This window comes from Pleurodeles waltl, chromosome 7 (assembly GCF_031143425.1).
Source record: "Pleurodeles waltl isolate 20211129_DDA chromosome 7, aPleWal1.hap1.20221129, whole genome shotgun sequence".
NCBI lineage: Eukaryota > Metazoa > Chordata > Amphibia > Caudata > Salamandridae > Pleurodeles > Pleurodeles waltl.
The window spans coordinates 997,053,529-997,069,716 of NC_090446.1; the positions used below are offsets into that span (position 1 = coordinate 997,053,529).

Consider the following 16,188-nt stretch of genomic DNA (forward strand, 5'->3'; position numbering starts at 1 on the left):
AGTCCTACTAGCAATATTTCTAAATAATCATCAGCAAGCAGCATTTAGAATGGAAGATCTTATTTGATCTAAATCTCTCCTCGCCTGCTTTCACCAAACTGCTTCTTACACTTGTGGCTTGCCTTACCCCTGTTAAGGTGATTGCCTTTTTACAGCCTGTTCGTTTGTGGCAACAGACTGGGGTTGTGAGGATGATGGAGCATTTTGCTGTTTTACTGGAGGAGACTTGGATCCAGATGGTTTGAAAAGGGAATAGAAAAACCCTGTTTTCCAGTGAATCGTTTAGCTCCTACTTAACCACAAGTCGAATTTGTTGACTCTGGAGTCTGGTGACACAGGTTGATCTGGTGATCCTAAACAACAACAACAAGCATTTGCAATGCAATAGGTCTTGCATATTTCGAACATGTTAATTGACAACAGCGCTCATGAGCAAAAACAAAAAGAAATCATGAGAAGAAACTGAGAAAAGGCGACTTGGCAAAATAAAATAAAGTTAGCTTTAAAAAATAAAACTTTACAATTTTGTGCCTGCTGTACACGTTTTTGCCAGTCACAAGCCTTCTGTTTGTAGGGGACTCGAAGTTAAAAACAACAAATAGTACCTCAATCACGTCGGGCGCAGCAAACGGGAACTAATAAAGTTGCATCAATTAGTGCTTGAGCCCTGCGCCACACAGAGAAACGGAAGTTATGGCAGGTGTGCCTTGACGAATTACGAGGCCGTAAAGAAGTGTCATGCAAACCAACAATTGGTGAGCGACAGGTGGGATCCAAGCCCTGTACTGAACAGAGCAGTTTCCCGCAAGCGAGACGTGAGCGCTAGCACATGCACTCACAGACTCGACCCTAAAAATTATTTTGAGGGTATTCTGCATTAATTTCTCTTTATGAGTGAAGTAAGGCACTATAGTTTCTCTGTGGATGTTGCACTTAAGCAATGCAAGATTCACAGGAATTACTGTTTCAACACATAGGAACAACATACAAACTAAGGACGACTGCTCACAATTACACGCATTCAAAACCTTCATCATGCTGCATGTGCATGCACATGGATTCTTCATTCCGATCGCTAACTAATCACTACATAAACAGTTGATGCACAGTACCATGAATTGACATTAGCTCAGCCACCACCTTATGCAGTGACACATAGCGGTTAGCATGTTTAGCGAAGACGCCATCTCTTAGCAACAGATGTTTTCATTGATTCAGAAGAAGAAGTTACTAAAGATGCCAGTTGGTTTGAGTGAAACTATTTTGCAGTTAGTACAATGGTCACAGTGGGTTGAGTGCCACGAAGAGAAGTGAGATAGGATGTTTGATGGCCAGGTATTAAGATTTGGAGCAATTGGTAAGAAACAGCTTCACTGTTGTGCCAAGTGACCAATCTCAAAATGGCTGCTGTTTCAACACGTTAGATTAATGCACGATTTATGCCCTGGGACAAAATCATCTTAGGCATTTGTGGTGCATTTGCCACTTTGGGGTCGGGTGTATGTGCTCAGGGCCGGCTTTAGGATGGTGCAAGTGGAGCGGCCGCACAGGGTGCCCACCTAGATTGGGGGCCGCTGTGTTTAGTAATATCTTAGATTTTAAAGCACCTCCTGAAAAGTTCATTTTGCGTCCAGCCTCCAGGAAGCAATTAAAATGTCAAGATGCCTCTTGTGATTAATGTTCCTGCTAGGGAGGGACATGGGAGTTTTGTCTAGGGGCAGCTTTGACTCGCCATAAAGCAGCACAGAGGGTTAATATGCCTGCTGCAAAGAACAGAACCATATTTTATGTGAATAGCTGAGTGGATTAGTAAAGTCAGTCTTTACAAGCGCTTTAAAACAAATGAAAGTATGTGAAAGGGGGGCTATGGAGAGATGAGGGGCCCATTTGCCGGGTGGTAGTGAGTAAATCCGAGGAGGTGGTCATGGGGTGGGGTGGGGGTGCGCCAAAAAAGACTGTCACACACGGCGCCACCAGCACTAAAGCCGGCCCTGGATGGGCTGTTGTCACTGCAGGTGAGATTTGTTTAGACTGGTTAAGACTGCTCCAGTCCTTAGTTTTATCAATTAATTTTTCTTGACTGAAATGCACCTGAGTTTACTAATCACAGATAATGGTGGGCAAACAGTGTATGCATAGATGAAGGTGTATCTAGTCAAGCAAGGTATTCATAATTTGATGTCTGTGTATTTCCTTTGCAGAAATTGTTTAATAAAAATGATGAATTGAGTGTTGAAAGAAGATTTGCGGTTAGCCGTGTTTAGTGGTGAAGACGTAATGTGCAGAGCCAGGAGACTAGTACGGAGTTAGGTCACGTCTCATGGTTGTACAGAAACGGTTAGTTCCTCTGTAAGTAGGGAGGGTAGGAACAGAGATGGTGGGATTGAGTTATATAAATGTGTGGAACGTTTTGAAGATGGCTAAGGTGCTGGGATGTGCGTTTGATCATTTTAGAGAAACGTGTGTGTGTACAAAATAATGGTGCAAGCTGAGAATGTAATGTTGCTGGTGCTGTAGTTTTAAATCGGCAAACTGTGATCCTTTCATCTTTAACTTCAGGTAGGGCAGGATACGGCGGTGAACTAGAAGTGTGTTATGTCAAGTTGTACTTGAATCTTGATGTGGCAGAAACACACACTTTTTTCTGGCCCACTGGGAAAGGACTAGACAAAAAGAGATTTTGGGATTGTGAAAGGGAGAGGTTGGGTCCGTCTAAGGCCAAAATGATGGACTAATTGGCATATCTGTTTCAGGGAAGCACATGGCAAAATTCCAGACAGATGGTCTGTTTCTTCCAAGCGACAGATGTCCCTTGGTGACGGTGAAGGCGGAGACCCACCAGCAAGGTCTTTCCTAATGCATTCCTGTCATTCACTGGCAAGTCTATTGCTGTAAAGCCCCTCTTTTTCGAGTTCATCAATACAAGAGTCTGACAGTTATATTTTGTGTGAGACCTGAGCACACACCCCAGTCCTTTAAGTAAACTTTGCTACTCAACCATAGCTACCACAGGAGAGTCATTGAAACAGAACAAAGGACTTCTTGGCTAATCGTTGGAATTGACTGATTCCAGGTCCCTAAAGCAAACACACATTTTGTCAGCATATGGTTACATTTATATTTACCTCAGGGTAAGTGTTGCAGTTTTGGTGATATAGTAGAACCGGAACATTCATCAATGCAATATAGTTGCCACTTGAAGTTACCTTAAGATAGTGACCATTATCTCATCTACCGGATCTGAACGTGTCTGAGAATGGCAGAACTTTGGTGAGTCATGTGTCACAACAATATTGCACAGTTAATCATGTATGTCACCTCCCATGAAAATCTGAAATGTAACAAAATATATATATATCAGACCCATATTCACAATCAACTGTTCAGTGGTTTTAAAGACCACAATAGATTTTGTTAATTCCTCCCACCGCCATCCTCAATAATATTATCAGCAAATCTCAGTACAGTAGGTCTATATTGGGACCAATAGTTTTAGCCTTATTCTGCATGTGATCTTTGAAAGATTGGAACAGTTACAATTGCAATAGCAGTTAGCATTCAAATCCAAAGGATCTGTTGACAGCTTTAAAGTAAAAAGATTAAAGGACACGTATGTGTCCGCTGCCAGTAACTAATGACTACCTATTGTGAGCCAACTGTTCGCAGTTGACAATAGCCTGGTCATCAGAATTCAGACCTGCCTCTTCCTGAAGTGTAAAATTAAATGGCTTGAGGGATTGCTGCGACTGCATGCTAAAATGTTCCTTGCCCACCCAAGAACCTGCAAGAACCATGTTACAACCATACCATGAGAGAAATACCCCATTCTTCCCTTGGACGTTCTTTCACTCTTGAACACGCCTAGAGGCACCTGTCATTGTCCCCAAAAGTCCTGATCTGCGAGCCTGATTATTCTTTGACTTTGCCTTCCCATTTTTTAGTTTTTTTTTTATTAGTGTTGTTGGTGAAGGTAAAATTGAAGCTCTGCTGTCATGCCATCTTCCCAGTAAATGCAGAGCCGCAGAGATCGATGCAGCTGCAGAGCGCTCATTTCAATGATGTTGAACGCGCGTTCTCGGCCCTCTCTGCTCGGCTTCATTTCTCCCCAAAGTACGGTTAGCTGTGGAGATGGACTGAAGTTCCACTTGTCAGCTTATCTGTAGTGGAGTTAATGGTCCGTTTCTGTGTTTTCTTAATTACTTTGCAGAAAGGCCATTAGGTGCTCATTTGATTCAATTTTTTTCATCCTACTTGCCTCAATTCTTGTTTTCAACTATTCCTGTGGCGGCGCTCAGTGCCCACAATATCTGCGGTGGAAGCAGTGTTTTTGTATATACGGAATCACAAGGGAACCTGTTCTGAAGTGACCTCTGTTCTTGAGTAAGAGAGGTAAATAGTGGCATGAGCTCCATTATGTGGCCTCGGGCTGGTTATCCAAGGGACCTGGGGAGAGCGGGAATGTGGGCATTAAGTAAGGGTTCATTATGAAGACACAGATGAGCGAGTTGAGGAGGAAGAAGCAGATTTGGAGTTAATAGAGGGAAAAGAGAAGGATACTTGTATGAGGGGTGTTAAACCTGACATCCTTGGCATGCCTTCACCCTCAAACATTTAGCCTTTACTCCTTTTTTTTCTTTTTTTTTTACTGAATTAGTTTATGTTGGCCTTAGACATGCACATTTAAATTTTACAAGGCCTGGTAGTTAAAACTCTGCATTGTGCTGCTCCTGGTGTCTCCCCAAGCTTTGATAAACAGATTGCAACGGGTCCCCAATGTGGCAGCCAGATTAGTGTTGAACATCCTTAGAAGAGAATCTATTTGTAACAGCTTTCAAAAGCCTACATTGACTGCCCGTCAAGCAAGGAATACAGCAAAAAGACCTGTTAATAACGTTCAGGGCCACACAATTGACAGGCCCAAAATACATCTGTAATAAAACTCAAAAGATGTCTTCCCTGCATGGCCATAACGGGAAAATTTTGGGCATCCTAGAGAGTCCGAAGCATAAGGGCCCCTGTTTCATCTGATATAGTCATCCTAGCATAAGGAGTACATCCCTGAAACGTGGTAGGTATTACAAGCATATATACGAGCCATCATTGGTTTGTGAGTGTGATGCAAAGATATAGGAGACAGGCTGTCTACAGAGACATGCTTACAGGACACTACTGAATGAAAATGACAAGCTGGTAATTGCGGACCAAACGTAGATATTCTAAATGAAAGCAACATAGAATTTTATGAGTACATATATTATTTTAAAACATTTTACATTTTGAGCAATTTGATCCTGTTTACCGAAAATGCAATGTTGATTTTTAGGAACAAAATGTGTTTCTTTTCAGAAAATGCCTAGTCGACAGTTGAAGAGAGTTTATTGCATTTTCACATGTGTCTGATTTTCGACTCATGATTAATGCTGACTTTGAGACATACGCCTGGTGTTATTTTTATGCCTGAGGTTACATGCTGCATGGCTATTGTTTTGAGATTCATTTGAAAGTATGTTTTCATCCGTACTGATAGTACTGGAATATTTATTTAATGTCTCTTCAACCTTTAGCATAGTAGTTAATTTATATCAACATTTTACCTTGAATACACCCAATTCAAACTCCTATTTAAAGCATGTTCTCTGAAGTTGGTGAAGGGACACTCCTTAGTACCCCGGGGGAAGTCAGACTTGATGAGTTTGCTTGCTTAGTGAAATTCAGCCCATCTATTTTAGATCCCTTTAACCAGCTGGCAATGGAAGCAGCCTTCTTCCATTTCCTTCAGTAAACAGAAATGTAAAAGCGCCCACTGGAAGATCTGTTTAAGGTCTAAAACTGAATATCAGGAATGTGCACCTCAGGGATCAATTCAGGTGCTTGTTAAGTATCACAGTGCTTAAGGTATTTCCACTTTGGTAGACCGGTTGAAGTGCTAGACTCTCCCAGTTGCTCACTATGGAACTGTATTAGTCTTACAGAATCAACTTTTCTGAATTCTAAGAAATATGTAGTAGTTTGAACTGCAGACAATGTACCTTGCTGTGCTGGTGCATGATTATACAGAGGTTTGAGTTTCCCACATAGCAGTGTGATTAAGAGGGATTTGAATGGAAAGTCATCTGGACCATAGAAAAATGCACTGGGGACTGTTACGGGTAAAAAAAAAAAAAAAAAAACATGGAAGAAAAAATATTCATTGCTCTAATTAATGATTGCATGCATTGATTAGTTAGCCACAGGCAATCGCTTGGGTGGAGTGTTTGCTTGTGCGCCTAGAGTGTGTCTAGCTTTGCCTGTGCACATTTCCAGGAAGAAGGCAGAGGTCATTAGATATATAGTCATCGGGTAGAACTTATGGTTTCCTGAGAGGCTCCACCTTGACGTCTTGCCAACAACTCTTTGCCAGAACTAGGAGATGCTCCTGTCTAGAGATGAAGAGTTGAGGATCATCGGGAGATGAAAAGAATGCTTCACACCTTTGTCTGAATTGAACAAATCAAATACCATTAAATTGAGTAGTGGAAATAGACGGTATTTACAGCACTTAAAGATTGCAAAAACCTTGTAAAAAATGTGCTGCCTAATATAAATTGAGTACTTTTACTATACATCACTACAGCACAGAAAGAGCCCCATGTAAAAGATCAACTGTAACATTTGTGGCACTCTAGCCGTGAAGTGAGACCTTTTGAGAGATGGAATGGCAATACCTATTCCTTTTGTTGTTGACATTAAGGTGATCTCTTTTAGTATAAGGCCAGCAGAATGCAGCGTTAAACGTTTTCCTACCAGTCGGGAACCCCATAGGTCATCTCACTACCTTAGTTACAAGGGATGCTGTTGCTCATCTGGACAAATTTTACTTGTTGTCATATCCAAATACCTGGCTATGGAAGCGGCTGAATTTGGACTATTTAAAGGATAGCGAGTACTCTGAGCTCATCGCCATGGCCTAAGTCAAGGCATCACAGATGACGACTGCAAGTCCCCACTAGTGGATCCCTCACTTTTTTGGTTGATTATTTTAATGTTTCACACTTTTTTCTGAGTGCATTTTGTGAGCAGAAGCACTACCAATATAGGTACTGATGAATGCCACAACTCCTCTTTTGAGGGTTATAGGCAGAAACAGGTTGACCTGCTGTGTTGTCACACTCCAGCAGGTTTAGTCTTTCCTGCAGTGCCCTGTTTTTTAACCCTGACCCTGGGGCCCACGAACATAGAGTTGCTTGCGGTCTCTGTAGCCAGTTTTAACCACTACAGGTTTTCTTTTCATGCTTTGCTTACCCTCAACCCCAGGGCTCTTCAAATGGTACTTATCATACCTCTAAAAACATCCGTGGTGCTCCTTTCTCTTAGTCAGGGTGTTGTAGCCCACACTGTAACTAGGCATCACGGTGCGAGGAGGTTCCCTATGATGAAGCATGCCACCTATTGTGGGTGATGGAAACCATCAATTAGAAGGATAGTTCTTTCACAGCCAGATTATTCTGTATACAAAAACACTCTTTCTTTTGATTTAGACAGAGGTGTTTTGTCCTGTTTAATAGTCATATCTAATTAGCTTGTTGGGGATTTTCTATAAGTATCTATCTGATCACTTTGCCTCTACAAGAGGCTAATTGGGTGGTATAACATTTTGGAATATTGATCTGGGAAATCAAAACTCCAACACATTGATTGCTTGTCAATTCTGCCAACTGGTCATGAGGTAACAACCCGTAAGCATCCACTGCCTTCACAGTGCTTGATCCTTTGTCCAGATTTTCAACTGGGTTGCCATTTAGCTATTCATATCCAAATCATCTGTTATTGAGTTTAAAGGTGTTCACAAATTCCATCTGTTTGAATTTTCTAACCCTGCACTTTAACAAAACCTCCGCCACACCACATCATTATTTTCACCTCCCCACACCTGCTCAGCCCAATATAAATATGTATTATACTGACTTAATATTGAATTTAATTTGTGATGTCCCACTGCTCCAACGACCATATACGATCATTTTCCTCTATGTACGCATCCGATCTTATTTCTTTGCATCTCTCGTCTCTGTGTACAGCTCTTCCGTTGGAAGGACTAACAATGTCAAATTAGTACAAAACACCTCTAAGGCAATGTTATGAGTATACAGCTTGGATGATTATCTGGAGTGGCTGTATTTTAATAGATTAGTGGCATTGCTATTACAAGGAGAGCTTGCAGTATCTTTTTCTATCCTGTCCTTGGGTTGTAGATAAGCACCTTCATGGGAAATGTGGTTTCTTAGGCCCAACTTCAAGTGGGTTGGATTTAGGTGCAGGGGATTGCCCAGTCAATCTATCTATCTATCTATCTATCTATCTATCTATCTATCTATCTATCTATCTATCTATCTATCTATCTATCTATCTATCTCTGTCTTTGCAACTCTGTCTACCTTTGCATCCCTGTCTATCAATCTGTCTATTCTATGTTTGCAACTCTATCTATCAAGATAATCCTCTCCATCTATGTCACTGGCTTAGTGTATGCAACTCTGTCATCTATCTGTTTGTCTGTTCTCTCTTTGCAACACTGTCTATCACTCTTTTCAACTTGATCTCTGTTTGCAGTCTTTTCAACACTATCTGTATAACCCCCCTCTATCTAGCTGTCTTTGCAATCGTGCCTATCTATTTGTAAGGTTTTACAAAAATATTACATGAACACGTTAGCAAAAGCAAGATGCTGGCAGCTAATGTCAGACCAATTGGCTTTTTGATGTCTGTGTTAGCCAAGGGCATTTGATTTTACTACAAATATGTGCATATCATAGCTAATATAGAGATTTTCTGCCAGATTTCAACCATTATTCTGTTGTTGTGTCACCAACATGTTAATTCCAGCCACTGAGCATGTGCATCATGGGGCATTGAGTCATCACACTTAAGCTACTGGCTTACTTCACTTTGAGTTGTAGCATGCTGCCCTCCCTTTCACAAGGAGCACATCTACACACAATGTAGTCTCCTTCAGAACTAATATGATAATCTGTGCTTTTTTAAACCAAAGAAATATTTTTCCCTCTATGCAATGATTTTTTTTAGATTGATGATGGTTTTGCAGTTTCCCCAACAATAAGGTTTTGCACGAACCGTGACAGCACAAAACAAGAATTGCCAAAAGGCAAGCAGCCAACTACAGACCTATTGGCTTTGCGTGGAACCAAGAGACCTGTTGCCTTCCTTTTAGCATTGTACAATATTCTATGATCCTTGATGAAACACTTAACCTCACTCCTGCTTCAGTTAATTTATTTGTCAAAATAATAAGCCCTGTTTATAGGGTGCAGGCCAGTGCTTGGTGCTCTATTACATAACTCTTCTTTTGTAGGTCACGTTCGGAAAAATTGAAGCAGCAAATTGAGGGGTCCCAGATTGTAATGCTAACCCCTGAGCGTTGGCATCTATGAAGACAAGCACTGACAAAGCGAATAGCTCTCGCCTATGCAAGAGCTATTATTTATGCCAATATGTTTTAGCTATATTGCACATCATCTTGGCAGCTGTTCAGCATGGCTAAATGTTAGCGGCGAACAGGCGAGTGGCATGGAGTGGAGTGTTGTAGAGTGCAGTGGAGTAGAGTGGGGTGTTATTTAGTGGTGTAAAGAGCCGTGGAGTGGTGTGGAGTGCTGTAGAGTTGAGTGGTGGGGAGTGGAGTGGAGTGGAGTGGAGTAGAGTAGAGTGGAGTGGAGTGGAGTGGACTGGACTGGCACCGAGCGTTGTGGAGTGTCATAGAGGAAGTAGAGTGCCATAGAGTGGGAGGGCTTAGAGTGGTGTAGAATGTCATAAAGTGTACTGGTCTAAAGTTGAGTAGAGAGTCAGAGTGGAGTGGCATGGCGTGTTATGGAGTGATGCAGAGTGGAGCAGCGTAGAGTAGTGTAGTAGAGTGCAATGGCATAAAGTGTCTGTTAGACCGGACATCCTTAGAGTGGTCTTACCCCAGACGTTTTGCCTTTCACCTCGAGTTTCTTTTTGTTGGCCTTCGGACTCTGAGCACTTTACCACTGCTAACCAGTGCTAAAGTGCATATGCTTCTCCCTTAAACATGGTAACATTGGTGTATTCACAATTGGCATGTTTGATTTACTTGTAACTTTTAAAGTAGTATACCATATACCCAGGGCCTGTAAATTAAATGCTACTAATGGGTCTGCAACACAGATTGTGCCACCCACTTAGGTAACCCTGAAAATATGTCTCGGGCCTGCCACTGTAGGGCCTATGTGTGCAGTTTCACTGCCACTTCGACTTGGCATTTAAAACCCCCTTGCCAAACCTTAAACCTCCTTTTATGACATATGTCACCCCTATTGTAGGCCCCAGGTAGTCCATAGGGGGTGGTGTCATGTAAGTAAAAGTCAAGCCATGCACTTGTCATATGTCCTGGTAGTAAATAAAAGAAATCCCAAAGTAGTTTTTTACTATGTGAGGCCTAATGCTCTCATAGGCCAGCATTGGGAATTCCTCAATATACTTTTAAGCTGTAATTCCTGATCAGAAAGGAGTAGTTACATCATGTTTCATATCATTGGAATGGTGATGATAAATCTTCTTTACTGGTAAAGTCAGGATTTAACATTACTATTTTATAAATGCCACTTTTAGAAAGTGGGCATTTCTCTGCTCTTACTGCTCTGTGTGCCTTGCAGCCTGCCTCTAATACATGTCTGGGCTAGGTGACAGCTACACTTTGTGCATTACCTCTAGACAACCACAAACACGGGAAGGGTGGGAGTGGCAAAGGACTCACCTGCATTAATCTACATTCCGATGGTCCTCCCTGGACTGGAAGTGTGAAATGGACCTCACACTTAAACTTCAAAAGGGAAGTGCCTGTCCCCACACAAAGGGCTGATTATCTCCTCTTGATAGCCTGGGGCCAGGGCTGGGAATAAAGGGGGCCTGTGCACTTCAAGGAGGTGCTTTGAAGTCACCCACTCTTCAAAGGCACTTTGGGGTATAAGTACTGGGGCTCTGGTCGTAGCAAATCAGTACACTTCTGGACTTGGGAAGAACTCTGCTAGAGTAAAGACTGGTGTGTTGTAAGGATTGCCACTTTGCCTGGACTGACTGTTCCTAGGAACTGCTGCTCTGCTTTGCTGAGCTTTCTGCTGTCTGCTGATCACTGCCCTGCTGAGGACAAGAACTGGAGCCATCCTGCTGAACCCTGTGACTCTAAGGGCTTGCTGGCTTGCCCCCTGAAATTCATATCTCAACTTCTACTGATTGGATTGTTGTTATTTTGGTCTTGTTTTACTCAGAAAAATATTCTCTATTTTCAGTAGAGTGATGTAGAGTGCAGTGAAGAGTGTTGCAGAGTAGAGTGCATTGTTTTGAGTAAGGTGGCGTAGAGTGCAGTGTCACAGAGTGTATTGTTTTGAGTAAGGTGGCGTGGAGTGAAGTGGCTTATAGTAGATTGTTTCAGAGTAGATTTAAGCAGCATATAGTAGAATGCTGCTGAGTACAGTGTTGTAGACTGCAGTGGTGCCGAGTAGTTTAGCGTGGCATGCAGTGGAATGGCATACAGTGTATTGGTGTAGAGTGCTGTAAGTAGAGTGGTGCAAAGTAGAGTGTTGTATAGATCAGTGGTGTAGAGTACAGCAGTGCACAGTAGAACAGAGTGGCATAGAGTGCAGTGACGTAGCGTACAGTGGTGTAGACTGTTGCAGAGTAGAGTATAGGAGCATAGGGTTCAGTGGTACAGAGTAGATTGACATAGAGTGCATTGTTTTTAAGTAAAGTGGTGTAGAGTACAGTGGCATAGAGTGCAGTGATATGACTAGAATGCAGTGCCGTGGAATAGAAAGGTACAGAGTACGGTAGGGTGTTGCATAGTGGCAAGGTGCAGTGTAGATTGCAATGGCATAGAGTGGAGTGGTGCAGAGTAGATTGTTTGAGAGTAGAGTGAAGTGGCGTAGTGTGGAGTGGTGCAGGATAGAGTGCAGTGGTGCAGAGTAGATTTGAGGGGCATAGAGTGGATGGTAAAGAGTTCACTGGTGTACAGTGGAATGGTACAGAGTAGAGTGCAGTAGCGTAGAGTGTAGTGGCATGGATTGGTGTAGAATGGAGTTGTGTGGAGTGGAATAGAGTGCAGTGGCGAGTACAGTGCTGTCTAGTAGAGTGGGGTAGGGTGCATTGGTGTAGCGTGATGTAGAATAGAGAGGTCTAGAGTGAAGTTGCAGACAGTGGAATGGACCAAGATAGAATGCAGTGACACAGTGTAGAGTGGCATAGTGTGGCATGGTGCAGAGTGGAGTGGGTAAAGTTAGCGAATGCATGGTGTGATAGCACACTTCTATTACAGACAATACATCTTCAATTGAAATGACCATTGCATTTGCACAGAAATACAGTTTTACTGATAAAAAGTATACAGGGCAGAAAATGTGTGTGGAAACCTCATCACTTAGTGTATTGATTTGTTTTGAAGGTATTAAAATATTTGTTTCCTCCACACTTCAGAAGTACACCCAGTAGCCAGCATGTTTGTCACATAAATCCGTTCACTTTGAAGTCAGAGAAAGAAAAATAAACACCAAGTTCCTCCTTCTGCTGTTGAAGGCACAGCAAATGTGCCAAGAAAAGAATAAGATTTGAAGGCCTATTTCCAGAAAGGGAGCACTTCGAGGGATAATGTGAATAAGGTTAGGGCAAAGGAAGGGACAGACTTACAGTGGACACATGCGATAAATAAAGCCAGCAAATAGAAATAAAATGTGTGGAACACGCCAAAAAGCCAATGGTAAGCAACGGTGGCATGCACTCCCGGGGAAGCTTTCTGAATGTCCCAAGATGGCGTTTTCGACGTTAACAAAGAAACAACGCAAAAGTGGGAAAAGGTGGAAGCTTGAGCTGTGGTACATTTTTCAGTTTGGTAACGAACTAGGGATTGATGGAAATCATGTTCCCGTACTTTGCAGGTGTGAAGCACAAGTGGGGGCGTGCGACGAACGTGTACACCCCAAAGTGCACAATTGCTTACATTAACGGCACGTTCTCAAATAGCCTAATTGCTCCTGGAATGAAAGCACGGCACTTCATCTCCACGACAGGGGGTCCTTTCGCATTGTGCTCGCCGAGCACACACTGCGTGAGGTTTTTTCGACGGGACGCGCCATTCTGCGCTGTCGAGCAGGCAAGATCACATTGAACTGCGGGCGTTCCGTTCAATAGCGAGAGCTCTGAATGTCTAATCAGGCGTTCCCCGCTCTGGCAGGTCCTCTGATTAAAGCGGAGTTTGCATGCTTGATAAATGGAAAGCCTAGCAAGCTCTTGAGATATGTCCCAGGGCACTCTTAATCAGCCGCAGTTTGTGAGCTTCTTAGGTTTAGGAACAGCTGGCAAACGCGGGCTGAGGGCATAGCAGCGCGGCCCGGCCTCCCTCATCCCCAAAATAAAACATAAAAAACTTTGTTTTTGGTAATGTCCATCCTTTCATAGTGCAGCAGGCCCGCAGACATCTTAAAGACGGACGTCAACTATTTTGCGCTCGGGGACCTTTGTGTCACTTGAGAGTCTTTCAGAACCCTCCTGCGCAATGATACACCCTAGCTGCCCAAACCTAACTCGGTCCTCCCCTCAATGGTCCACAGGGATCATTCTCAATGAAGCATGGAAAAAGAGACTAACCTTTCTTTAATGAAAAGACCCTGCTGATAAATGATGCCAGTAATCTTAATTCTAAATGATTGATGTATACACTAAGAGAATGAAACAAATGTACCCCCAAGCAACCGCACCAAACATATTGTCTTAACAGTTGTCATACACCACACTAACAAACTAAAAAGGTTTGAGAGAGTGAGTAGTTGCGCTCGTTTAAAGTATTTCTGTCGAAGCCAGGTTGGAGGAAGACTGAAAAGGCCAAAATTACACTGCCACTGGGCCTTAGACTTTACAGCCCTGAGGATTCCCCACAATATGATATGACTTGTGACTGCGGAGGCCGTAAACTGGAAGCAGGCCTAATCCAGTGAATACCTTAGTTCTTTGAGCAGGAAGTGGGCATGCCATCCTAGCCAGCCTGTTTGGACTGTTCTCTAACAGGGAAGCACCCTACCAGTGGTTGAGTGAGTGTCTGATGATGGACCAGGGCCCTTTCTGTTACTGGGCATGTTAAAATACCACTAACTGTTCCATCATTGTACGGACAATGATAGTACTTGTAATTGCGGTACCGTAGGTCGTTTGCTTACCTTTGATGTCAGTTTCTCACCTTGGGCAAAGATGACATTTGCTGCTGGACATGTAAATCTACCAATGCACTTACTGTAGAAGATGTCTGTTGGCTAAATCGCAGCCCTTGAACCCTTGACCAAATCACTTTTACACCCTTTGTCAAACTTTCAAAATTTTGTGATATGTAAAAGAAAAAAAACAGCTGTTCAGCATGCTGTTTATTATTATTACAGTTGCACGTTTTGCCGCTTCTCTGTCGGATTGTGACAGTTCCGTGTTAAAGGATCGCTGCGCTCCAGTATGCTTTAAATTATACCCTTTGACACAGATTCTACAACAGTCTGCTCACCTGATAGCGCGTCACCCCCACAGTGCCTTCTTTTTGCATCCCACAGGCCTCTGTTTGCTCATGTGGCTTGAGACAATCATGGAGTGCAGAATTTAAAAGGGCTGTCTATTGTTAGGCTGTTCTCTTACTGTACTGTAATGATTGAATACAATTAGAAGAGCTTTGTTGATACAAAGTGGCATGTGATGTCGGAATCTTGCCAACAGAGGCAGGACCAGTCTTGGGGACCAGGACTCTTCTCTTGTCTCTCTCTACATAGGCACACTTTGAAAGGCCCTCACCAGTGCTTGCAGATCACAACAACCACTCTGCTGTCCACATCCACACTTCACTGTCCAATATAGAGTTAGAAAGTCTTATAGCTCATGTCTTCAAAACTACAGTGTAGAGTTGTGCAAGCAATAGACTTAAAAAGTTTTACAAACCGATAAAAATAACAGTGAAGGTTCCTCTCATGTTCTCTTCCTGGATTGTCCTGACTACTTAGGTGTTATTTTACGCAGCTTCTTTTCTTGAATTTTCTTGGCTGCTTGAAGGTTATTTTATGCCATTTGGCTTTTTTCTTCTTTTAGTTAGTCTTCACAGAGACGCTTGTTGCTGCTACATGATATGAGTAACTTCTAAGCAATCCAGTGGCTACTGGAAGGAGTCGCCCTTACATCTGACAGGCTTGAGAAAAAGGTGAGACCATTGCAGCCATTAGGTATCACACTTCAAAGCTGAACGCTCAAGTCTACTTTTAAACATGAATCCTTCTTAGGATTTTGCAGTAACATTGCAGCAATAAGCTCAGGAGTTGCAAAATCTAAGCTTGGAGAAGGTAGTTCTTAAACAGGCCCTCTGCTAAAGGCCTTCCTAAAGTCTGTCCTGGAGTAGTCAGATTCTCAAAAGACATAACTGAGTTAAAGGATAATCTGGATACCTTTAGGTCCATTTTGCCTTTCATTCCTCTCAGTATTCCTCTGAATGTGCAAAGATTAGCTATCTGGTCATTTGTCTCACTGTGATTGCCCTACCCTAGTCTGGGCCTGTAGTTTCCAGCTCAGATCAAGGTTTGGATGCTTACAGTACCTTCCTTACTTCTTTCAAGAAGATGTTTCCGAGACCTTGTGGAAAGTTCTTGATGATGGAGGGCATTGGTGATTCAACAGCTAAATTCTGATGTCGTTTTTCCATACATCAGACACTTCTATTGTCTTGCAACAGAAGTTGAAAAAACCCACATGGCTGTCTTCAGATAGGAAGTCAAAGAAGAAATAAAAGATGATTTGGTGAGGTCTTTTTCCATTTTTTTACTGAGTTAATTGAGCTATTATGCTTATAGAACAAATGCTACAGGAATGAAGAACTGAAAGATGAAGGTGAAGTGAAACTACACTTGCCTCATTACCTGGAACCTCTTTCCATATAACTGGATCTTCTGCTCATAAGGATTCTCAGGAAGAAACCTATGCAGATTGACACTACCAGGGTTTTTTCTGTCAGAAATTAAAAACGGTAGGAAAAAGCGTAGCTGGTTTGTGCCTTTACAGTAATGACTTTGGTCATTTGTGCAGAAAACCTCCAGTTCGACCCTAAATAAATTTAGGAACATCAATTCAGGAAATGCCAAGGCCAGTCACTCGTATTTTAAGGAAGAGATG

The 16,188-nt window shown here is 42.5% G+C and overlaps 1 protein-coding gene across 2 annotated transcripts in view; it reads left to right on the top strand.

Annotated features, from left to right (window-relative positions):
• SLC39A11 (solute carrier family 39 member 11) overlaps window positions 1–16,188 on the top strand; it is a 1,676,832-nt gene that overhangs the window by 361,890 nt on the left and 1,298,754 nt on the right. The window lies entirely within an intron of this gene.